Here is a 25,460-nt window from a genome sequence, read left to right as displayed (position 1 = left end):
TGACAGAGATTTTGGTCTACTAAGTTATTTTACATGCTATGGTTCTCATTTATCGAGTGGGCCATTGTTCTCGTTCGGCCAGTAAAAGTTTTAATTGTAAATGAGATTTTAAGTGGAGCGGTTTCACAGCACCCACCATTCTCGGGTGTGGAAATCCCACAGTGTTTACTGGGGACAAACCCTCCAGCTCATACCTGTTCGGGTTCACATTCCATAGGAGCCTATAAGGGATCAACTTTTGATCCCTGGGAATACCTGGAACTTCTCTTTCTAGTGCCCCCTGTCCTGTATATGTAAAACAGGTGTGGTAGTATTGCCTAGGAATAAGAAGCCATTCATAATGGGGCCCTACTTACCAGGTGTAACAATTTTTTATTGTAATGTGTTCTATTGTTGCCAAAATGTGTTAAAATAGAAAAAAGATCACATTCAAGCCAACAGGCACTTATTGAACTCAAAAGGGTTTGTTAAAAATCCAGCAAGTTAAGCATATGCTTAAGGATTACTCAAAATGTACTTAATTTCATACACATTTCCAGGCGACTCATGTGTAATGTACACCTTCCATCAACTTACAACGCACACCAGCCTATTTGCAGCCTAATAAGGAAAATGATTCTTAATGTCCAATGTTAAAACCCTGCATAATTGGATGGTTGCTCTTTTTATAGAGCACTTCAAGCCTTTGTAAGCTTTCATCATTGTGACTGGGGCACGGAGCAAGGACGTTTTATCGGTGCAGTGGGCAAGGTAATACAGTAGAGATGAATGAACATCATTTAGAGGTTCTCAGGGTATGTAGCTGTGACCCCTGGCTTGCCCCCGACAACACCTAGCACTGCTTTTGCAACCATTGGCCTCAGAGGTTGCAAAATCAGACCCATAACACAGGGGTGAAGGCACACTCTTTGATTTCTGTTAAGTTTTTATCATACAATTAGTGAATAATAGTCATCAAATCTATCACGGTCTTACTCAATTTCTCTTAGAAATCGAGCATAAACATCCAAAAGAGATGATGATTACGTATAATTCTAAATGTCGATCTATTGCAATGTAAGGTTCCAAGGTTTTGGGCCATGTAAACGTCGATTCCTTGCAACTGATAGACAATGCCTGTTTTAGAAATCTTTTAGCTCTTCCTAAATGTTGCTCTACTTTCGTTTGTCATTCAGAACTGGGAGGTCCATTTTTGGAAGATCTGATAAAAGTCCAGCCAGTCTTGCTCTGGCATAAAATCTGGACATCGGACCATACAGAGCTCAATCGTGCCATCTCAAAGGATTGCCTTAGATCAGAGTGTGTTTTCAAAGTTTCTTGGCTGAAGTTTGTCAACCAATTTTTGACTAAAAGGTCATTCTAAAGATTTCGATCTTCCAGAACAGCTGAGCAGTATACCTAGAAAAGCGCTAAAACTGGAGTGCCTAGTATTGCTTGAGAAAACAAAGTTGCCCACTGAAATTCTTAAACCATCTGTACTTAAAAATCAGTGGACTTTAACCACCTTTGATTTACAACCCTATTTAGCAAGTGTACATAATGCTCAACATAGATTTGCTTCAACATGATTCAGGCTGGACATTTTGCATTATTGCCCTTGTAACAATTTATTTAAACAGTCTCCTATGCATATATTATTTTTTTGTCAATGTTATTCAGATTTGAAGCACTCATTAATTAAGCCACTGGTAAAGCCCTTGAATTTAATGCAATGTCGTCCAGCTTTTTAATATTTACAATTACTTCCAAATGTATATATATGTGCTGTTTTATCAAAATGTTTATGGGCCGTTATTACTCGGAGGAAATTATTAACCAGGGAGCAGAGAACTGTTCCATTTTCAGCTGTATCTGCATCTGTATCTTATCTGATTTTTAAAAAGCGTATTGTATTTTATGTTGCACACTGTATATTGGTTTTATTGTGTACGATTTTATGATTCACACTGTGATATCGAATAAATCTTATTTTGATTGAATGATATTCAATTAGTCATTATTAGCGTAATTAAAAATAGAGCACAATTCGCTGGAACAGGACTTTTTGTGCCAGCTGAAGTAAATAAAAAGCTGATTTAAAATGAATCCTGCGTGCATGTTTGCAGGTGAGAGTTTATTTTTATGAGAGCGAGAGTGTGCCTATGTGGGCATGTGTTGTCTTTGTGTGTGAGTGAGAGCCAATGACAGGTACATAGTGAGAATGTGTGAGAAAGAATAAGAATGAGTATTAAAAGTGTTGGAAATGGCCATTTTTGCAGGGTTATCCCCAAACTTTTTGCTTCTTCCTCCTATTTTTACTTACCTATTTTTGTTGGCTACAGGACTCTTGGCACTTTACCACCACTAAACAGTGTTAAAGTGCATATGTTCTCTGTGTAAATTGTGATTTGGATTGGTTATCCATGATTGGCATATTTGATTTTGCTGGTAAGTCCCTAGTAAAGTGCACTTAGTGTTCCAGGGCCTGTAAATCAAATGCTATTAGAGGGCCTGCAGCACTGATTGTGCCACCCACATGAGTAGCCCTGTAAAAGTATCTCAGACCTGCCAGGGCAGTGTCTGTGAGTGCACTTTCAACTGCCATGTCGATCTGGCAAGTTCACCCACTTGCCAGGCCTCCACCTTCCCTTTCGTACATGTAAGGCAACCCTGAGGTAGGCCCAATATACCCCCATGGGCAGGGTGCAGAGTATAAAGAGTAGCAGATGTACTGGCAATTTAATTTTTTTCACTATTGAAACGCTATCTATCTGTGCCATAGGCTAACATGAGAGTTCCTTTGTAACATCTTACAAGTAAAACTTTCCATTGGGACAAGAGAGAGATATGGAGTTTAGGCTCCCTGAACTTTTATGGAGATGGTTTTTAAATTGTGTGTTTGAAAATGCCACTTTTAGAAAGTAGGCATTTTCTTATTTAACCATTCTGTGTGCCTCTGCTGGTTTGTGTAATGACTGTCTGATTTTGGAGTGACAGGGGCTGGGGATGTGCATTCACTGTAGACAGATGAAAGGGGGGTTGAGGTGTGACCTGCATTTACTGGGGGACTTATAGCGGAGCAGAATAGACCTTGGCTGCATTTAGGGTGGTGGAAGGATTTTCACTAACACCTGTTTAGGCAGTGTCTCCTCTGCACAATGCTGTCTCCACCTATTGTAGTGATGCTGCACTAGAGAGGACAGAACTGGTTTGGACTGGGCTCAGCGACCCTAGCCACAAAGAGAAGACAAATGGGGTATTGTATTGTATTGTATTCAGCATTTATAGAGCACACTGTGACCCTACGGGTATCTTGGCGCTTGAACGCTTGAAGTCAGTCAACCTTGAGTGTAGTGGAGAGCACAGGGTCAGAAAGGATGAGAGGACACGGCCACATACTTACGCCCTAGGAAAGAGCCAAGTCTTTAATTTCTTTCTGAACGGCAGCAGGTTTTCTATCTGTCTAACTTCGGCTGGGAGTTTGTTCCAAGCCAAAGCTGCTGCAATACTGAAAGCTCTACCTCCAGATCTAACTCTTCTAAACCTGGATACTCTCACCAGTTTAGCCGAGGAGGAACGAAGGTTACGTGAGGGGATATACCATTCAAATCTGCTCTGTAATGGCTTGGGTCCAATACCATGCAGAGCCTTAAAGACAACCTCGCAGTTGTCGCCGTACTTTGGATTTATACCTGTCACAACGTCGTAATAGCCCCAGTTGGAGCTATTTATTTCTACACGTGCTATTTCTGCAAGTAACTGTTTTTAATGGTTATTTTGATATATGTATGTTGGATTTTAGTTTTGTTTGTCTTGTTTGGTTTACATAAAGATACTTTGTTTTTCTAAACTGGTGTGGTGTCCATTTGTGGTGTTTTCACTGTGTTATTGTGTGTTTTAAGGTACAAATACTTTACACATTGCCTTTGAGATAAGCCTATCTGCTCGTGCCAAGATACCAAAGGGGTGAGCAGAGGTTATCTAAAGTGTGTGTCCCCCTTACCTTGACTAGAAGCAAGGGTCTGTACTTTGGCAAAGGTACCTACCTCTGCTACTTAGAGACCCCCATTTCTAACAAAAATGTGTTCAAGAGTGTGAGTCAGTGAATGTGAGTGAGTGAGTCAGTGAGAATGTGGTGTCATGCTTGTAAGTTTGTCATTGGTCCTTACATACTGAAGGTAATGTTTGCCTTACAGAAACAACTATGGCAAAATATTGGCACTGGTATAATTGGATTAATTCTTAACATGACAGAAAACTGTGCCAATACACTGGCGCTGGCAATAATGCTTGCCATAATGGGGACCCATGGTAAAATACTAGTACTGGCAAACTAGAGGTATGATTAGATAGAGGAGCACCCATGGAAACATTTTGGCATACTTGAGGAAATTCATGTCATGAGGGCACCTGTGACAAAATGCTGGTGCTATCACCTTGGAGGTAATTCCTGGCATAAAGGAGAACAGCCTGACATATGGGTGTGGCAACCATGACAACATTCTGACCATGGCATACAGAGGTAATATGTGAAATGAGGGTCTCCCATGGCAAATATCTACACTGTCATATTGAGGGCATCCATGGAACATGGGGTACCCACTACAAAATATGAGCCCTGGGACAATGCAGGTACATTTTGACATATGGGCCACCCATAGCACATTTTGAAAAAATCGGGTCTACACCTAGAGAGCATCATGGTAGACCGTGAATGGTGTTGAAATTTAGTAAATGTTCTTTCAAAGCCTATTGCATTTTAGCAAATGTATGCAAAAATATGCTTTAAAATGCACTATTAGACCCATTTCTTTTCCAAATGTTCTAGGGAAACGAAACCCCTATAAGAGGTTCAACTTACTCACTTCGCCCACTCACTACAATTCAAGTCCCAGAACTTTCAAAGTTCAAATAAAAAGAATAATATAGGTGTTATCTCCAATAGACATTTGCCTATGTTGTGCTGTTACATTAATCATGCAGTTATGATAGAACTTCAGCGTTGTCAGCTACTGTGATGTCATCAAGGCTAACGTCAAGTGACATAATTTCCGGAAAAAAGAGGGTCAGCATTCATATGATGTCACTTCCTGTGGTGTCATTAAGGTCAAAGGATATGTGATGCCACTTCCGCTACATCTGGCCAATCGGCATCCATGGATGGAAATGTTATTGAAAATCGCTAAAACAACCATGGTGGTAAACTCAGACAATGGGTGCCAGCTGGAAGCAGTTATCAATACAATCTTCAACTGTGATGCTTAACCTTTAGGTTTCCTCTCATTAACAACGACTGTTACACACATCTTGTTGTTTAGGATGATTTGGTGAATTTTACCACACTTTCTCCACAAAGTATGACTGCTTCAAGCATCGAAAGATATTACTTTTTGGGTTTAAATCACTTTTCAATTGCTTTTCTTGGTCACTCCTCTGATAATTCTTTAGAAATGTTGTATTTTACAACTCCATTACAAATGACCATGTATATAATTTATGCATGCACAGCCGAATCTATGCCATTCAGCACGCACTTAAATGCGTAAATTGCACTTCTGTTTTCTCCCTTGAAGTATACATTATTTATCATTCATTATAGCGTTTTTGGCGGGCATCTGTTTTCTAAAATAAACGTGCTGATCACCACTTTCCAAGAAAATAAACATGTGGGTCACCCATTTACTGCCTCTCACTTATTCATATCTCTGATAGATAGGGGAACGCATTAAATACATTGAACTTGCTAAAGGAAGTTCATATTTCCAGTGAGGAGTTAAAGTGAGTCTGCAAGGTGCTAGGGCAAACTGGGTAATATGAAGCATCGAGAGATTGTCAGACCCTGATGCTCTGTAAAGTATTATACTCAAATCCATCCATTACAATGATTCCATCTTTCCTATGTATGCATTTGGGTTTTTAATCCTTTTTAAAAGAAACTCTGATCCTTTTTAAAACAAACTCTCATAAGCAGGATTTGATTTGGATAGCACTGTGTAGTACAGAAGACATCTCTCTCTATGAACTATTTTAAAGGTGAACAGATGCATATGTATATCCATTCTTCATGAAAATACTTGCAGAAAGGTGAACAAGACTGCATCCGTGGTGAGTGAATAAATAACAAAGGCATACAGAACGTAGATTATCTGAGCAAACTGTGAGAAAAATGTGTCTCATAAAATATATAATTAAATTATCTTTCTTTAGGATGTGTGACGCATTGTTGAGAAAGTAAAGTGACACTCTTATAAATACATGTTTTTCTTCATCCTGTTAGCATTAGCAAGGCAAGAATTGCACAGTTCCTTCAGTAGTTTCCAGCTCCAGGATATCTCTCACTTACAGAGAAGTTTACTCCCTCGCTGAACTGGCAGCCCTAGGATATTCAGGAATTCAAACCTATACTCTGAGTTCAGCCCTTCTCTCGACAACAATTTATGAACATTCACAAATATATCTGAAACTGTGCCACGCAAATGAACATTTTAATAGCTGAATAGCTCAAACAAGAATTGTTTGTACAAAATACATTTCTGAGATGTTCAAAAAGAGGTAAGGTTTGTTACATGTCCTTTGATGCGAACTCACAGATGGCCACATTTTTCCAGGTGGCCATTTGCACAATAATGGGCTAGTATGCGGAATGCTGGGGACTCACTGTTGACTTAGGGATCCACTGACAGTACACGGGGAGCTGTCACCAGTTTTAAGTCAGATCTGGCATCGACCATGAAAATGCTTTATTAATCAAGGGCCTTATAAACATGTTTTACTCACGAAATACATGAGCAAGCCATAGTTAGATTTGGAGGAAGACACACCTACTCACAGAAAATTCTTTGTAAATGAGCCCTAGTAATGCAAAAGTAATTTACAGCTAAGTCAGGGAAAAAGGCACAACTAATCACAGAACACCTATAAGAAACTATCCTACTGGGGCTTGACACACAAGTCCAGCAATGCTCATTAACAACATAATCGCTTTTGTTTCAAATTGCACCATTTCCATTTGACAAGGGATAGAAATATATCTGTCTGAGTTACTGGATATTTTAGAGTTTGCCCTTGTTACATAATGCTCATAAGTGGCAGTATTAACTGACATATGTTGTACTAGGGTGTACATCTGACCCTTATATATTGTGTTGAGGTGCATGATGACAGAATGTGGCAGATTAAAACACTTGTGTTGAGGAATGGTGCTAAAAAACCGAGTCTTGAATACAGTCGATTACCTCATCTATCTCCCATAATGTTAGATATGTTCACCGATTGGGAACCTGATGGTTGGCTCTATTGTCATTGGCTTGATACTGTTGAAACATGTCAACCTGGTTCTTTAAAAAAAAACAAAAAGAGGGTGGGAGTACATGTGTAGAGATACACAGCACTGGCTGCACCAACAAGGGTGTAAACTAAAGACTGTCACTGAAGTAAGTACTATCATGCACTGCGTTTAACATGATGCATTGGGGTGAACTGAGTGCTGGGATGTGAGGCAGTGTGATACCACCCTCCTTTTGGATCTTTGTTCTGTCTGAAACCTTAGTTGGGGCATCCTTGAATATTGAGGGATGAAGGTGATGTACAGAGACCAAGTTTGTAGGATCTGTGTAACCTGCGAGGTAGTTTTGATGTCAGACTGACCCTAGGTGGGTTCTGTAACTTGTGCATTAGCTCTTTCAACATAGGCCTGAACCTGCAAGGTCCGTGTTGCCTGAGGTGTAGCTTTGCTGTCACATGCATGATATTCTTAGATCTGTTTCACCTCAGTGATAGCACTGCTTTTTGATGGACAGCTTGCCTGTCTGATATTTTAGGCATCAATCTCTAAACTGAGGGGCATATTAGCTGTGCAGTAGCAAAGCGACTGCTGTCTGAGTCTTGGGCTCTACAATCTCTATGACCATATAGTCAGCTTCGTAGCTTATGCCTATAAAATCACAGATCTATTGCTATCTGAGTTTGTGAAACATGTGTAACTTGAGAGGTAGCTTTCGTGCCTGAAGCTTGAACTAGTATTGTGATCTTCAACCCAAAATACTCTGCTGTGTGGATGATGGCTCTCTTCTCTAACATTCTCTAACATGGCATCTTTGTTAACTCCATCTAACCCATACTACTAAGCCTTGCGTCCCTCACCCAAAGGTGTGGGACAGAGAACTATCCCTGCACGGCTTCCCTAGAGCTAATGTATAATTGTAATTCAGAGCTTTTACAATGTATTTTAGTTCTCTACATACTTTAATCCATTCACAGCTTCATCGCAAAAGTGCCCCCATGACGCCTCTATTGCTGTAGCATCACAATCTTGACTCATGGAGTGCTTCCCAATAAACCTAAGATACTTGGAAATGTATAGATTACTCCATATGTTTATGAAATATATAACTATTCCAAAACGTCCCTGAAAGGGCTCAAATATATCACACATTTTGTTAAAAGGAAATCCAATTAAACAATAATTCTAGATAGCTGTCTTTTAAATTTTTGCTCTGCATTTAAGGTCTGTCTTTAGCAGAGATATTTTTTTAACTAAATGTTCCAAAGATGTGGCGTAGACCTGGCCTCCTTGGTGTTGATCTCCTGTAATTTTTTGCCTTCAACCCTACTGTTTTGCTGACTTTGTTTTTGCTAGCTTTAAGCCTGCTAAGAAGTGCTAAAGTCCTTTCAACCTGGTCGAATTGGTTTACATCCACTTTAATGTACCTGTAAGTCCCTAGTAAAGTGGTACTATATGCTTCCAGGGCCTGTAAATTAAATAATACTAGTGGTACTGCAGCACTGATTGTGGCACCCACTTAAGTAGCCCTCTATACATGTCTAAGGCCTGCCATTGCAGCCTGTGTGTGCAGTTTTTAAACTGCCATGTTGACCTGGCATAACAAACCTTTTGCCAGGCCCAACCCTTCCTTTTTAATACACATAAGTCACTCCTAGGGTAGGCCCTACACATCCTAGAAGGCAGAGTGCAGTGTATTAAAAATGGGGAGATGTAATTTTGAGGATTACATGTCCTGGTAGTGAAAGAGTCCTAAAATTGGTCTACACTACTGCAAGGCCTACCTTGCTCATAGGATAACATTAGAGTTACCTTTAGTCAGAAAATAGGGGACTTGAAGGTACAAAGTTCGGGGGAAAACCGCGCCAAGGATGCCAGGTCTAGCACTTGTCTCACCCAGCTGAAAGCAAGGAGAACTATCCAACCCTTTGGGTGTTCTCTTCACTGAGATGTAAAAACCTGTAGAGACCACCAGCATTGGCGTGGTCTGTTCCAGGACAGTGTTCCACCATAAAGTCCTTTCCTTATAGAGAAATGGACCATCTCAACAGTTTGATATTATCACATCTAATCTGCATTAGCCATCTGAGGGGTCTGTGGCCTGTGTGAATCTGGAAGTGAGCACCAAATAGGTATGCCTCAGCTTCTTCATTGAACACACCACTGCACAGGCATCCTTGACTATTGCACTCCATCTCTGTTTCTGGGGTAGTAGCCTCTTACTGATGAGGCCTACAGGTTAATCTAGGCCCTCTTAATTCAGCTATGGGAGCACAACCCCTATGCCATGCTCTGACGTGTCTGTCTGTACAATTAATTCCTTGGAGAAATCAGGGGCCGTGAGCATGGGTGCTGTGAACATGGCTGCCTTGTAGGTTCCACCTCATCCTGAACCATGGGAATCTCAGGCGTGGATTTCCCACACCCCTTGCCCTTTTTCATTTTGGCAGGCACCTGGCACATTCGTCTAAGCTCCAGGTCCTCCTGACTATCCTCTCGGACTGTGTGGCCAGGAAAACCCATTCAGGCAACCCTAACATCTCCAAGTGCAACCTGAGCTCCACCTCCTGCCACATGATCTGCTCTCGGTCATTGCCAAGCAGGCAATCCACAGCCATGGATGAACTGACAGCTACCCTTAAGGAACCAGAGCCACAGGGAAGTGATTCTCATGGTTGTGGGCTACAAAAACCTGATGGAATGAATTAGGGACTACCTGCTCTGAGGTCACCATCTGACAGTTGTCATGCTGGCTCCAGTGTCTCTCAGAACATCCACCCTCTGCCCATTGATGGACACCCACTGCCTGTATTTCCTAGTGTTACTGGGCATGTGAGTTCCTTGCACCATCTCTCTATCACCTAGGGACTCTAGCGTAACCTCTATGCTATCTCCATACTATCTGAGGTAATCTACCCCGTTGTCTGCCCACCAGTGGGGGGTGGTGCCTGCTTGGGACACTTGACATCCCCCTTGTAGTGTCCAACATGTTGGCACTCATAGCACTTATGATGCCTTCCCTGAGGATTACTATCATGGAACCACTTCTTCTGTTCAGGCAGGGATTGGGAGTCCTGACCCTTAGAACTTATTTGGTGGCCTTTAGAGAACTCCTTGTTTTTATGTTTTTCTCTTGCTTCTTCTTCTGTTGAAGACCCTGCCCATCCTTGTGGTGATCACCCCAGATACCTTATTATGGTGCCTGGTGCCGAGCCAGCGGTCTGCCGCCTTAGCCAGCTCCCTGGGGTGAGTGAATTTACTAGCAATCATGTGTTGGCACAGATCTGCAAAACAAAGACTGAACATGTGCTCTCTTTCGATCAAATTACTTTACTTCACTACCTTTCACCCAACTTCCAGAGCCTTGCAAAAGGTATCCACACAATTCACCAAGACTCCTGGGGCAGATTCTGACTGTCCCTAAACATCTGTCTGTACTTCTTGGTGTGAAGCCATATTTCCATACAAGGGCTTCCTTCATGGGAGGATACCTCATCCCGTCTCCCCTCTCTAGGACAGTAGGGAATTCCTCTCCCCACTAGGGATTTGCTTCAGAGCCTAGCTCCCCAATCCTTCTCAGGGTTTCTATGAATCTGTAAAGCTATATCACACGCTTCAAACTACTTATCAATGTCATCCCCCACAACAAAATCAGGCACCAGACCTTTGGGAATATGGACCCTCTTCACTAATGTAACTAATTGGGTTACTGGTTGAGGGGGAGGAAACCCTACTCAAGCAGCAAACACAATCCCTGTCATGGCGAGGCATGAGCAAACCCCAAACTAGCCTATGCTCATCCCTCTGGTAGCTTGGTAAAGAACAGTCAGGCTTAACTTTGAAGTAATGTGAAAAGTATTCATGCAGCACTTCAAACAATAATAAAGTGAAAACACAAAACAAGAAAAATCCCACACCAATTTAGAATAATAGAGTAAATTATAATACATAAAATAAGACCAGAACAACAAAAATCCAATCAGTATAGATATGCAATTTTAAATATTTTAGTGACTATAGAACCAGAAAATACATAGAGCCAACAGTAGATTTCTGGTTGCGCTGGACTGAGGGAAAGTCACAGGTTCAGGCCAAATATGATGAAGCATGGGCTGCATACAGAGAGTCAAGTAGGCCCATTGAACAAGAGGCACTATTTTGGTTCTGAGGAGTGGTGAAGCTGCGATGCAAGGTCCTGCATCATCATTGAGGGTCCATTCGATGAGAGCTTGCAATGTGAAGTCCGGCATTGAGGATGCATCATGCAGTTGGTTCCAAAGAGCTGGGAGGCTGGGATGTGAGAATATGCATCATTGTCAAGGCTGCGAGGGATTTGTGATGCGAGAGTATGGTTCGGGAAAACTTCACACAGTTGGAGCTCTATCAGTAGAACACTGATTCTCGGTATTTCACTGCTTAGTAGAGGAGATGTGTCAGTTATGATGGGTCCACATTTGGCTAGTAGAGCACCATCACACTCACTTCCAAGGGTCCAGAACTGGGTGGCACCACTTGGCAGGGTAGACCTCATGGATGGCAGAGTCCCGGTGCTGGTTTTAAGGTTGTTGGAAAGTTTTGTACCTAAACTGTCCCTAAGGTGACTCCTGTAGCTGGTGAACGATCCACTGTGGTTGGCCTTAATGTGTGACTTTGTCCTTGTCTGATGCAACGAGATAACCACAGTTGGCATTTTATGCCTTTTGGAGCTATTTTCACAGAAATCTTTAAACCTGCATATTTCTGGTTCTACTGGTTGGAATTTTGTTGTTTTGGTCTTGATTTATTCATTAAAATTTATGCCATTTTTCTAAGATTGTTTCTGTGTTGTGGTTTCACTTTATTACTGTCTGAAGTTCTGCATAAATACTTTACATATTTGTCTTTCTTGTGCCTATCAGATAATGCAGCTCCCACACGATGGCTAAACACCCGGCGAAGCAAAATACTTTAACACAACACCTTTAGAAAAGGGTTTTATTTTACAAAATTCAAAGACTCTCTCTTTTAGAATAAGGCTTGGGGTTTTATTTTACACAATGCTCTCCAACAAAAAGGCTTTTCCAGATGCCAAATGCACAAGATTCAAATACACAAATATATATATATATATATATGTTTATATGCAAGCAATAATAACACACTTGGTAAATATAATGCATGAATAATACTGATGAATAAACAAGCAGCAAATAATATGCTGGCCCACAGAGGACTACATGAGCCATATCATAGAGAAATGGTAGTTCAGGGGTGAAATTTTATACTGATGAGGGGCATTTTAGCAAATATACTGGACGTCCTGCACAAGATCAGAAAGATATATATATACATCAAATGATTACTTTGGAGGTGCACCTTGACTCACTCACACGTCACAAAGAAAACACATCAAATGATCAAAGCCACTGTCCAAACATCACAATGGCAATAACCAGAACTCAATACTTCACCTGTTGCAAACACTGCATCTCAGCCCACTCCTGACTGGGGAAGTTAAACAGCCGTGATTGAGAACCTCAGCAACCAGGGTCCACACTCCGAGGTAGACGCGTCCGTCCCCACTCGCATTCCAAACTCCTGGTTCTGAGTAAACAACCCTCAGCTTTATGATCTCAAAACACACTAGAAGGTTCGAGAAAGACCTTCCCCTGCTCCAGAGGAATCTTACCAGAACTAGCCAGGTTCCAAGCAAGCATTCCCACGGCAGAAGGAGTTCTCACATCCCCTTCTCCAAATCTCGCATATTCCAGCCTTTATCTTGACGAAGCTCACAAAGTCTTTCGGGTACATCCAAACAATCTCTCACAAAAACAAAAAGACCTTGAAAGTGATTAACCCAAACAACATGCACGCACTGCTGTGCACGCAGAAAAGCTCAAGCACGGCAAAGTCAGAAAACAAGATGACATGAGGCCTTGTCAAAGCCAATAGTAAGAACTTCATAATTCTCATCAATGTACAAGACAATGCACTATTGTGTACAACTGCCTATAGATTCACATACTTCATCTCTCAATGTACAACACCGAGCACATATGTGCATCACTTCCCACAACACTGCACTTCGAGACCAAAAAGTACATTCCACACCGCTGCTGTTGGCAAGGCTGTCCTACTCCGTGACAGCTCCCACTGAAAGACAACAAGATTACAAGAAAGAAACTTGTAAGAGAAGCAAGGCATATGCATGACCGTCGTACATTCAGGCTAGGATAAAAAAACACACTAAAGTCAGTTAAAATATTGGTAGTCAAAGGTCATCACAGGGTGTCAGACCACAAGAGTGCCTCTAGCACTACAACATTGCCCTCTCAGTTAAGCCTGACTGCTCTGTGCTAAGCTACCAGAGGGTTGAACACAGGTTATTTTGGGGTTTGCTTGTGATTTCAACCTGACAAGGATTGCGCTTGCTGCTTGAGTAGGTCTCAACTCCATCCAAACTGTAACCCAATTTCTTACGTGGCCATAATATATGTCTTTAGCAATTAAACAAGATTCTTCTGTAGTTTTGCTGTGTAAAACTGCACTATTCTCTGGGAAGACAGCCCTATGTGTTTCAAGCATCACAGTTAGAAAACAAATGTAGGCTTTGGAAAAAAAAAAAAAACTTAATTCCAGGCAGACAATTGAGATCAGGAGTGAAATGTCTGTTATCAGTCCCAAAAGTTCCTGCACCACTAGTGGTAACCACAGCTTCCCTTTTGTAGGAAGAAATTGTGAAACATGCAGCCAGGTACTTCTGACAATTGTTGAAACAAAAAGAAGTCAAAATGAAATGTATTAGGAATGGCTTGGGTTTATTGGAGTCACAATAGGTGCAACAATGCCTTGGAATGATTAGGTTTGCAGTCTGAATACCTAGTTTAAATAAATGCTTTAAATAGAAGCTGGAAATGCAGATGGCAGACCTGCCTTCAAGAAACAAGAATAATGCATTAGAAAGATTTACAGGTTGTTCAGTCTGTGAAGAGAATATGAATGCAATAGTGTTATGAGGATGCAGTTTGATTCAATGCGAATGTATTAGATTTTGAATGTTTACCCCTTGGGATTGTCGTCATATACTGCATTTCATACTGAAACTTATCTAACACACAGCATGGTGGCAGACATATTGCTGTCACCTTTCACCACATGAGCGTCTGGTCTACTGGTGCTATAAAAGGATAGAATGTTGCAGGATGTTAAAACTATATCACCTATATATAGAAGAGATATCTCTCTACTCTCTTTTAGAAATTGAATTTTAACTTTTATATTGTTCTTTGTGTTTCATAAGCCATCATTTCATATTATTACCTTTAGCTGTACATGCACATGTACTTCCCTTTAACAAGACAAGCAATGTTATTAAGATTGTAATGTTAAAATAAACCATAATAACCTGTGTCAACTTGCCCACTCTTTAGTTTTATGTATCCACAATTCAGATCATGTTAGCTTGTATCTTCTCTTAACACATATACAAGGGATGCATTTCTGTTTAATTAGATGATAAATATCAGAACTCCTCTTTTTCTTGGGTTGTTTTTATGGTGTGACAGCTGTCACCAGACAATTATTGGTTCCACCCATAGAAGTTGTGTGCTATCACATAAAAAGTGCTTGCCTACCACACAGCTGTGGTCATTTTGTTTACTTAGTCAGCTGGCTGAAATTAAACTTTCAGAAACACACACGTTAGATTGTAATGGTATTACAGCGTCTCATATAACTAGATAATTGGTGGTCTTTTTGTCTGGCAGCCACACAGATTGGAGGTGGGAAGTAATTAACCTGCATGAATTGTTAGGTCTGGCTTGACAGTCCAACTGTCACCTGGCCTTTTAACCTACATCGATTTTATTCTATCGTTCTTTGCTTCTAACAAAAACATGTCCATTTACATGCCATCCACTTTTAATGCTTCACATTACCATACAACATTATTTTAAAGCCAGATCTACTGGCATTACTAATGCTTGTCCTTATTTAGTTTCCCACTATGTTTTTACTGGTTGCATTGTCCAGTTTGTTGTCACCCTTCATAGAATGACCCGTCACTTATATTTCATCCTACTATTAACACTCAACTCTTGCAGTGTGTCTCAACCGTTTTAACTCAAAGTTTTTATTGGTGAACCTACTTTTGCCTTCCAGTTCATTGCAGTTCTGCACTTGGCTAATTACAATGCTAAGTCAACAAATCTACTTATCACTTTTCCATTCATTACCATTCTTGGGGAGTTTTTAAGAGGAACTTTCACAAATAATAGGAGTGTGTTTGGTAGGAACTACTAGAGGTAAACTAAATATTCAGTTTTGTAGTGTTCTATGAGTTTTGATGACAGAACCCTTTTGGTTCTTCCCAGATTATGTAGAGCTGTGAGGTAAGTGTTAGAGAGGAATGCAATTAAAGCTTGGTTTAGAATGTTTAGTTAGCAGTTACCCGCAGAAGAATAAAGACGTGCAATATTAAGCTCCGTGTGTGGCGTACACATTGGCTGGTAACCAGGCTGGGAAGGACGCTACAACTGTGGACGAGATAGGGGATAAGTAACCCAAAGAACAAACAAGCTCCCCCAGAGAGTCTGCTGTGGTCCAGGCAGAATACTCATGCGTACCACATGTGTACTGATTAGAGTACCGGGGCTCTGCTAAAGGAGCAGCGTCTCTGTACAATAAGACCCATAGACCCCGTTATCGATATTTATAAAGCAAGGGGAGTCAGCTCTGCCCTTTACGGGGCTGAACTATGGGGCACCAATAGCATAGACGAGTTGTCAAGGTCAGAAAACAAATTCTGTAGGTCCCTCATGTCACTTCCCCAGGGTACTCCAATGTTACCGTTAATGCTTGACTTAGGCTGTCGCCCAATTGGTGATCTTGCAAAGCTGCGACCGTTGCTCTTATGGGCTCAGCTGTGGCGAGTGCCAGAATTGGCCAAATACGCTAAAGGGCTGTCTGAAATAATGTCACTACCGGGATGGCACAAGATAAAGTGGTTGCTTGGTGATCTTGGACTAAGTGAAGCTTGGGCTGGCAGGTCCTCCCCCCCAAAGGCAATATTAAAGAACTTGTATTGGAACTGGGTTGTGTCCCGAACTAACGCCAACCATTCTCTGGGTAAACTTTCGGAGGACTTCCTGAAGTTCAAGGATCTACCGATTCGGCAACTTTATTTGGATATCATTGGGAAGCCGTTTGATAGGGCTCTCTATTTCAGGTTTAGGGTCGGGGCTCTCCCATTGCGACCTTTTACAGCCCGCTGGAAATCCCCGGCTCAGACAACTGTATTTTGTCCTTTTTGTATAACCAGCCATGAGACAATAGCGCACTTTATGTTCCAATGCCCGGAGTATATGAAACCAAGACAAAAGTGGCTTAAAGCATTGTGTCGACTGTTAGGTACTAGGTCCCATAATGAGGCTCTGCGTATCCTGATGTCAGATTCGCGTCCATCATATGCTTGTGGCCTTTCCAAATTTTTATCATGGGCTTGGTATCTTCGAAGTAAAAGGCTTAAATGAATTGTTTAATTGGGTTTTAACTAATAACTCATAATGATCTTTTTAATCTGCACAGAATTTATGCATTGTTCTTGATTTCAATGAATTTAAGGATTGTTGTTAATAGATCTTTTAATTTTTTTTGTTTTTGTTTTTAATGTTCAGCTTTTATGATATGTTTTTATCGAAATAAAGCCTTTTTGACTTGACTTGATTAGAGTACAGAATTGACGCTTTATGCATGTGGAGTGAAAGCACACCTCCAGCCGCTGTGAAGCAGTTGAGTTACGAAAACAGTACAAAGAATCTACGACAACCTGTTGGTTCGGCTAAAGATAAAGGCACTGCAGTGCCACACAAGATAGAATTGTACATTGTATGGAGCCTAACACTAAAGAAAGATTCAACCAGGTGGTAGAAGTTAAATGACTTACTGAATTCTTTAAAGAGAGTCATCATGCCACAGCAAGCGGTGAAGTGGCTCACAAAGTGCCCGGGGTTGTGCTTATGGAGCCATGCACACCCAGATTCGGAGTCCACAAAGGTGCTGGGGGGGCTCAGAACATCTTCACAGGTCTTTGAAAAATTGAAGAACTGAGAGGCAAGCTTGGAATAGTGAAATGATTTTCCAGATAGCGGCAAAGGAAAAAACTATGCTTCCAATCAATGTCAAAGATAACCCCTAGGCCAGTACCTCACAAGGACTCAGGCTTGGTTTGCACAGACAAGTTTGCAGCAATCATCATACAGAATCAGAGAGAATGCTACCTCCTGCCTCAGTAAGTTCCACACTGGTTCACAATGCTGCTATATTCCTTAAACCACCACCACCTTTTGATGCAGCCAAAAAGAAAAAATATTTGAGATAGAAGCACTGCTTGGGTTAGAGACATTTGATGATTTCATTGATGCACTTGAGAAGATTGAACAAAAAGATCATCAAGTATCTCAAACTCTTACTGGTGATGGTGTAAAAGAAGTCATTACAAAATGCTGTGAACTGATGAAGAAATCACATACTGTCAGATTAAAAAAAAGTTGAATTTCAAGTTTACTACAGTACCAAATGTTGATTACGAAAGATATATTCTTCAGTCAAGAATAACAAAGAGTTTGTGAACCATTGATTACTTTGTGGAGAGACTCGATACTCTCATCAAGCACTGTAAGCTCGATGAATTCAATGATGAAAAAGCTCTGCGTCTTAGTGTTATAGATGGATGCTTGTCAGATTCATTCAGACAACGAATGTTGAGAGAAACTGTTAGTCTGGTGCAAGTGTTGAGGGCTGCTCAAGCAGAAGAGCATGCCGAAAGACAAGCGGCGGACATGGAGGCCGGGGGGTGCCCCTAGTGAATCACTCATGAGCATAAAAAGTAAGGGAAAGCAGAAGACAGAAAGGCACAGATTGATGTCTACACGCAAAAAGAAATTGTGTTTTAGATGTGGGTTTTCGTCTCCACACAAAGATAAATGTACCAATATTGGACAGTTATGTAAAGGCTGTGGGAAGGAGAACCATTTTGTGACAGTTTACATTGTGAAGGAAACAGTAAGTGCGTCATAGTGCAAAAACAAAATGGCTGCCAGAGCCATTCAATGCATGTCCACAAGGCCAAGCTGCGACATCAGTTGAGGCAAATCAACACTGAATGAAGTAAATCATCATTCAAAACATCATCAAACTGTTCATGCCTCAATATCAAGTGAAAGTGCATGTCTGACTGGCCACATGTGAGAAGAAATGTCAGTCACATAAAAATCGACATGCAAAAGCACCAAAGTCATACAAACATTGTCCAAAGATTACATTGAAAATAAATGGATGTTCGATAACTTTTATCATTGTCAGTGGGGCCTCCATAAACATAATGCCTGTAGAGAAATATAAAGAACTGTCTCCATTACCACAACTCAAGCCATCGAAAACAAAAGTGTATACATGGGCTGCATCAACTCCCATAAAAAGAGGAGGTTTATTTGTTGCGGTAATGAAACACAAGGAAACTAAGGTGCAAGCACCCATCCATGTGCTTTGAGGTAAAGCGTCAATTGCCTTTCTACTCAGTTTCAGTACAGCTGCTGGTACGGGACTGATTCCTGTGAAGTACAATATGAATCCTCATCATGAAATAGTAAGTCGATTCCCTTCGTTTTTTCATGGGTCAGGAAAGCAAAATAATATAAAGTGAAATTGCATATTAATGAAGATGTCCGTCTTGTTGTTCAGAGACATAGAAAAATGTCTTTACACTTACAAGAAGCTGTTGAAAAAGAACTTGAATCGTTACTTAAGCATGACATTATTGAGCTTTCTACTGGTCGATACCATGGATTTCTCCCATAGTAGTAGTGCCCAATAAGGACAGTGAATGAGCTGTACGCATATGGGTTGACATGCGTCAGGCAAACAAGGCAATTGAAAGAGAACAACATCCAGGTCCACATATTGCTGATATGATCACCCAGCTAAACGGCGCAAAAGTGTTCTCTTGTATTAATTTAAATAAAGGTTATTATCAGATGGAACTTGAAAAAGACTGCAGATACATTACAACATTTTCTACACGTGTTGGTCTGTTTCGATACAAGAGGCTCAGTTTTGGTGTGCCATCAGCTGCAGAAGTTTTCCAAAACATCATTTGACATATCATGTAGCCTGTTCTGAATGCACTCAATTATGACAATGTCATATCAGCTTGTAAATACTTCTGTGTGTTCCTGTATGGAAAACCTTTTACACTGGTTACTGATAATCAAGCTTTACTGACTGCCTATGGCAATCCATAAGCCAAGATGCCTGCTTGCATTGAAAGATGGGAATTATGTTTGCAAGAGTACAATTATACCATTGTGCATCATCCAGGAAAAGAGCAAAATCCTGCTGACTACTTTTCCAGAGTGCCTATACAAGGTCAAGTTTCTCCATCCAAGGTGGCTGAGGCCTATATCAATTTAATTTTCAAAATAAATACACCAGTTGATATATCAGTAGCACAGATCATCACTGCCACAAGTCATGATAGTGACATGTTGAAATTGAAAGAGATAATTACACATCAGCCATGGAACCAACACACATGACCCCTCACCAATAATGCGAATATCAAAAATATAAGAACGCTAAATATGAAATATCCATTATTTAGCAAGGAGCCATACTACGAGGATTGAGAATCCTAATTCCAATGGATGTAGAAAATGATTGAAGTGGCTCACAAAGGACATCGTGGTATAGCTGCCGCAAAGAGACCTCTTCAAGATCGAGTTTGGTTCCCATACCTAGATGAGTGAGTCAAAAAGTAACACAAGGCCTATCATCATATGTCAGAGCTCTCTAAGAATGCTTGGGAGAGAATAGCCATCAATTTCTTTGGTCCACTTGATAACAGAAATCATTTGATAGTAACTGTGGATGAATCTTCCCACTTCCCGCTCATAGAAGATCGTTCATCCACTACTCATGAATGAGTCATTGAGAAACTGAAGAACATCTTTCCGACATGGGGCATTCCAGCCATTGTGAAGTCTGATAATGGCCCACCTTTTATTAGTCGGAAATTTAAGGATTTCCTACAGTATCTGAACATAAAGCATCAGAAGAGTACACCTCTGTGGTCACAGGCCAACAGTCGTTGAGTGTTTTATGTGCATGCTGAAGAAAGTAGTACAGCGTGCAACTCTAGAATGGCTCAATTTGAAAACTGTACTGAATTCTACCCTACGAGCCTATCATTCAAAACTGAATTCGACCACCTGTGAAAGCCCTGTGACTTCGACATTCAGGAGAGCAAAGATAACGAAGTTACCTGAATGGACCAACCAACGAGAAAGCAGTGAAAGTACCACTCTCATAAAAGACTTGGTTAACACACAGAAAATGAAAGCCTCTTCAGACAGGAGGCGATGATGAAAAAAAACCCATGTTCCAAGAAGGAGATCTTGAGATAGTTCGACAGAAGCAACAAAGGAAGTCTGAGGCTCTCTATGATGTTGAACCCTTCCATGTAGTATCCACCAAGGGACATATGGTGACTGCCCAGTAGTCTGTAACCTGAGACTCCTCTCTCTAGGCATTTAACTCATTGGTCTCCATCAAAGTGGTTAACAAAAGACTGAGGGCCTAATTATGATGCAGAGCAGACTTAAGTCTGCCTGACATCATTTCGGTGGTGGAACCCCCTGACTTCTTGTTGGCGGTCCTGACCGACCAATTAGGATGCAACCAGTGTTCGGTTGCAATCCTTTTCTTTATAATGGGAGCATGCGTTCCGACCAGAATGCTTTCTTTCATTGTAAAACAAAGAAGTGCAGTTCATCCCAGCACCCCTTGGCAGCACTTCAAGGTGCCTGCCATGGGGTGCAATGGTCCACAGGGAAGTACATTGACCTCCAACCGGAGGCCGTGCACCCAAGGGGCACTGCTGGGGGCCCCCAAAGTCGACTTCCTACAGCCTTTCTGTGTTGGAAAGGCCGGCACAGAAAGGCTGTCGGAGTCTGACATTGTATTCCCTCAACGAAAGCGCCACCCTTGGGATTACTGAGGTCATTCCGACTGGTGGATGGGCTCTCCGAGCCCGTCGGAAGTCAGTCGGAATGACTGGTTGCATTCTTTCCACACTATCAAAATAGGTCAGCCGGAAAGGAATCCGACCGACTGATTACGATGCGTTAGGAAACGGCTCCAAACCCACGGTCGGTGCCATTTCCTAACGCATTGTAATCAGCCCCTGAGTCTGAAAAAACAATGACTGTTGTTACTAAAGACAAGGGTCAAAAGGGGAGCACATTGGCCACCAACCGGAGGCCGTGCACCTAAGGAGGCCCTGCTGGGCACCCCCGAAGTCAACTTCCAACAGCCTTTCTGTGTCGCAAAGGCTGGCACAGAAAAGCTGTCAGATTCAGACATTGTAATCCTTCAGCGGAAAGCGCTGCCCTTGGGATTACTGAGGTCATTCCGACTGGTGGACTGGAAGTCAGTCGGAATGACTGGTTGCATTCCTTTCCGAGTGACACCATCAAATTGGGTCAGTCGGAAAGGAATCCGACCGACTGATTACGATGCGTTAGGAAAAGGCTCCAACCGACAGCCGGTGCCATTTCCTAATGCATCATAATTAGCCCCTGAGTCTGAAAAAGTAATGACTGTTGTTCCTGAAAACAACAGCTCCCAGCTTCCAGTAACCAGATCAGGTCATATGATTAAAGGACCAAAAAGACTAATTGAAGAGATGTAAATGGAAGTGTATATATGCAGATTTGTAAAAATGGTTAGTTTTTAACAGAGAGGGAGAAGTAGTGTGTTTCATGTTTTTATGATGGATTTTACCTGACTTGCTTCCTACCTGACTCCGTAGAGCTGCAGATGTTAGAGCGGAAATCAATGAAAGCTTGGTTTAGAATGTTGAGTTCACAGTTGCACGCAGAAGAATAAAGACGTGTACTATTCAGCTACATGTGTGAAGTATTTATTGGTGGGTACCCAGGCTGGGGTGGACGCTACAAGTTGTATCATATGTTCCCTCTAAGATCTGCAGTAGGAGATCCACACAGCTTCTGTCTCCTGGACGCACATGAAGAGACTGACAGCATGCACAAGGGAAACAAAGGAGAACAATCGAACTGCCCAGTAATTTTATCTAGCTCCTCACAGCAGCGCCTTTGCTTCAAAGACTCTAAAGCTCGTTCCCTGCTAGTTTAGGGCGGTCAGAGTTGGGTGAGTTGCCTGCAAATGTTTTTGAGAGATGGGGTGATATTTTGGAAGGTGGATATGTGTATATGTTGAAAATGTCTGGAATCCAAACACCAGAACAAAGTGACTATTCAAAAACAGTTTTAGAATAGTTTTGGAGTGGCTTTAAAGTGCCCTATGATTATTACATAAAGTGATGGCGTGTGAGTACACGAAGCTCAAGGATGTCTGAGTCACAAGGAAGTAGATTATTTTCTTTAAGCTTCTCTTTCTCCCTTACGTACTAACCCAGTGCAGAAGAAAAGTGAAATGTATAAGCTGCGGCAAACTTGTAAACATCGTTCCTTGAATTAGCAGGAGGAAGGCTTACAACCTATTTGAGCCCTCATTACATACATCCTAATACAGCAAGCAGTGGGAAGAACATATATAGATTTTTAAACTGTTTTGTTTCCGCCTCCAAGGTGCACTAACAGTTTGTGAAATTATCTGCCAATTTCATTATAAATCAGGGCCTTAGACAACCAGTAGAGCTGAGGCTTGCGTCACATGTCACTGATTCTTCCAAATACCACAAATCTGTTAGAGTACCTCAGTTTCATTTTAAATTAAACAAAGCAAACCTTGTCAAAATAATACTTTAGTGCTTTTTAGTTGACTTTAAAAGAATGCAGATTTTATTGAAAGATGAAGAAATGCATGCTTTTGGGTATATACAGCAGAAGTGCCAAACTACACCTCATCCCATCAACTTCTTGTCTAAGTGCCTTACTTATTTCAGACCTAATGCGGAACTGTCCACATCACATCCCTGCTTCTTAAGGTAGCATCTTCCTGGTGCATTGACTGATCTTCAGACTTCTCACTGGCAGAATAAGAGGAAGTGCTTCTAGTGAATGGTTGGCATGCATTTGCAAAACTCCACTTTAATAAATGGCAACTTGAGGACATGTACCATGAAAAGTGTGTATGTCCCCAAACCCAGGAAGACTTTCTAGGTGAAATGACAGATGGCTGAGTACCCTCGGCCCCCAAAGATCAGGAGCCCAGGTCTGTGACCCACCCCTCCCCCTGCAGGACATGCACAGGCATTTGTTAAACCCCTGGCATTGAAAGACTGAGGTGCATTGGCAGAGTTTTGTATTTGTCCAATGGTGAAGCAGCAGAGGTGCTGCAGCAGCTGTGGAGAGATGAGGTGGTGAAGGTTTACCAGTGGTAGAAAAAAATATTGTTGCTACTCTTTAGGAGGATTGAACTGGATTGAAGTGCCCTGGCAGAAAGCATTGTGTTCCATCATAGAGCTAAATGGTCCCTGTTGGTATATTGAAAAGATAAGGTGCACTGGTACAGCTGTGCACACACCAGAAGCACATGATATAAATAATGTTGCAGTAAGTGACTCAGGTGCACAGGCCGAGCTTTGTGTTTTGTGATTTATGAATCACCAGTGTGGTGGGCTGTAGGGAAGGGTCAGATCCCGATCCTCTTGCTTTAAAAGAACAGCCAATCAGATCATATAGCAGGGAAGTACAAAATTATGTAACAAATTTGCCAACATTTTGCATCAGGAAAAATTCAAATTTTATGTCAAAGAAAAGGTAATTGTTTTCCAAAGTATGCAGTTATAGAAAATTAGGCAGCACATTATGTGGAATCATTTTTTATGTATTTTGACATTTTAAAACCTATTGATTCAAAGTGAAAATCAATGCAAATACACTGGCTTCTAAAGAAAAAAATATTGACATTCAACAGATACTGCTCAAAATGTTACTAACCAAAATGTTGATATTGGGGCCTTCATGAATGCACTGCAATGCAACTTTTACAACATCCTTTTTTTCTTCTTTCTGCAGTTTTATATAGATCTAACTCAACCTGAAGCACCATGAGCACAAATTGCATTACACAAGATCACATTGTTTTTTTTGCATGGGGAGATAAAGTGATTTGCTCAGAATAACCGGATGTTGAGCTGACTCAGAGACTCGAACCTGATTCCTCCCTTCCAAAGTCGGTAGCTCTGGTCGTAACACAACGTCCTTTCTTGGTTCAAGAGTGAAATATATTATATAAAACATATATACTATTAAACACTGCAGAAAATGAACCTGCTTGTTCAAATTTACTGTAATAAAAGTTATATATGATGTATTGTGTATATTCCAATTATCTTCTAAACCTTGCCTTCAGTTTCAAGATCACAGTCTAACACCTGTGGAAATGCCTATTTTCATTAAGAAAGAGGTGGTCGAACAACATAGTAATATCTATGTTTCTCACTGAGAGATACTTTAGGAATAAAGATAGAATTCAAGACAATTGATGAAAAAAGAAAGATGTAAACTCTTTGGGTATCTTGTAAGTGGTGAATAATGAAGACCCTCCCTGATTGTTAAATCACTCTAATGATTGGAAATTAATGCAACAAAATCACTCTCCAAAAGAATTTTGCATTCAATGAACACATTTATGGCTGTTGATAAGTTTGTTAAACATTCAATAACTGCTTAATTAGCTAAGCAGTAGTGGGTTAAACTGAACCTAGGTATCGAGGTCTGGTATTAGAAAATAAAACATTAATTTTATGATACTTATGCCAGGAGCGTGGTAATTCAGCAAGGCAATATCAGCATGGTTAGTATTATTATCTGTAATTTGGTTTAAACACCCACGAATAACTCACCCATGTTAAAATATTATCTGGAAAATCAAGCAATTGAATTAATTGGGCGTCATTTAACTGTAGAGAAATCATCTTCTTGCGAGGAAAGGTGTGCTCGGCTACTGTAATATTGGTTCATGTGCAAACATACATGCCCGGAGGCATGACTATTACTCCGGCAGATAACATTCAAATTAGAAATATTTCATTGGGTTCTCAATAACATCTGTTTTCGTTGACATCTCACTGGCCTACACCACTGTCTAATCACTGTGGAAACTGCATTTAGTCAAACAGCTAATGGAGAAACCTTTTAAATAGACTGACATGCTTGTTTGGCCTGTGTAATTTTTA

General features: G+C 41.0%; 1 protein-coding gene across 3 annotated transcripts in view; it reads right to left on the bottom strand.

Annotated features, from left to right (window-relative positions):
* Positions 1-25,460, bottom strand: part of PLCB1 (phospholipase C beta 1) — a 2,173,917-nt gene that overhangs the window by 1,172,895 nt on the left and 975,562 nt on the right. The window lies entirely within an intron of this gene.

This window comes from Triturus cristatus, chromosome 6 (genome assembly GCF_964204655.1).
Source record: "Triturus cristatus chromosome 6, aTriCri1.1, whole genome shotgun sequence".
In the NCBI taxonomy this organism is placed as follows: Eukaryota; Metazoa; Chordata; class Amphibia; order Caudata; family Salamandridae; genus Triturus; species Triturus cristatus.
This window is presented reverse-complemented; position numbering and strand designations above follow the sequence as displayed.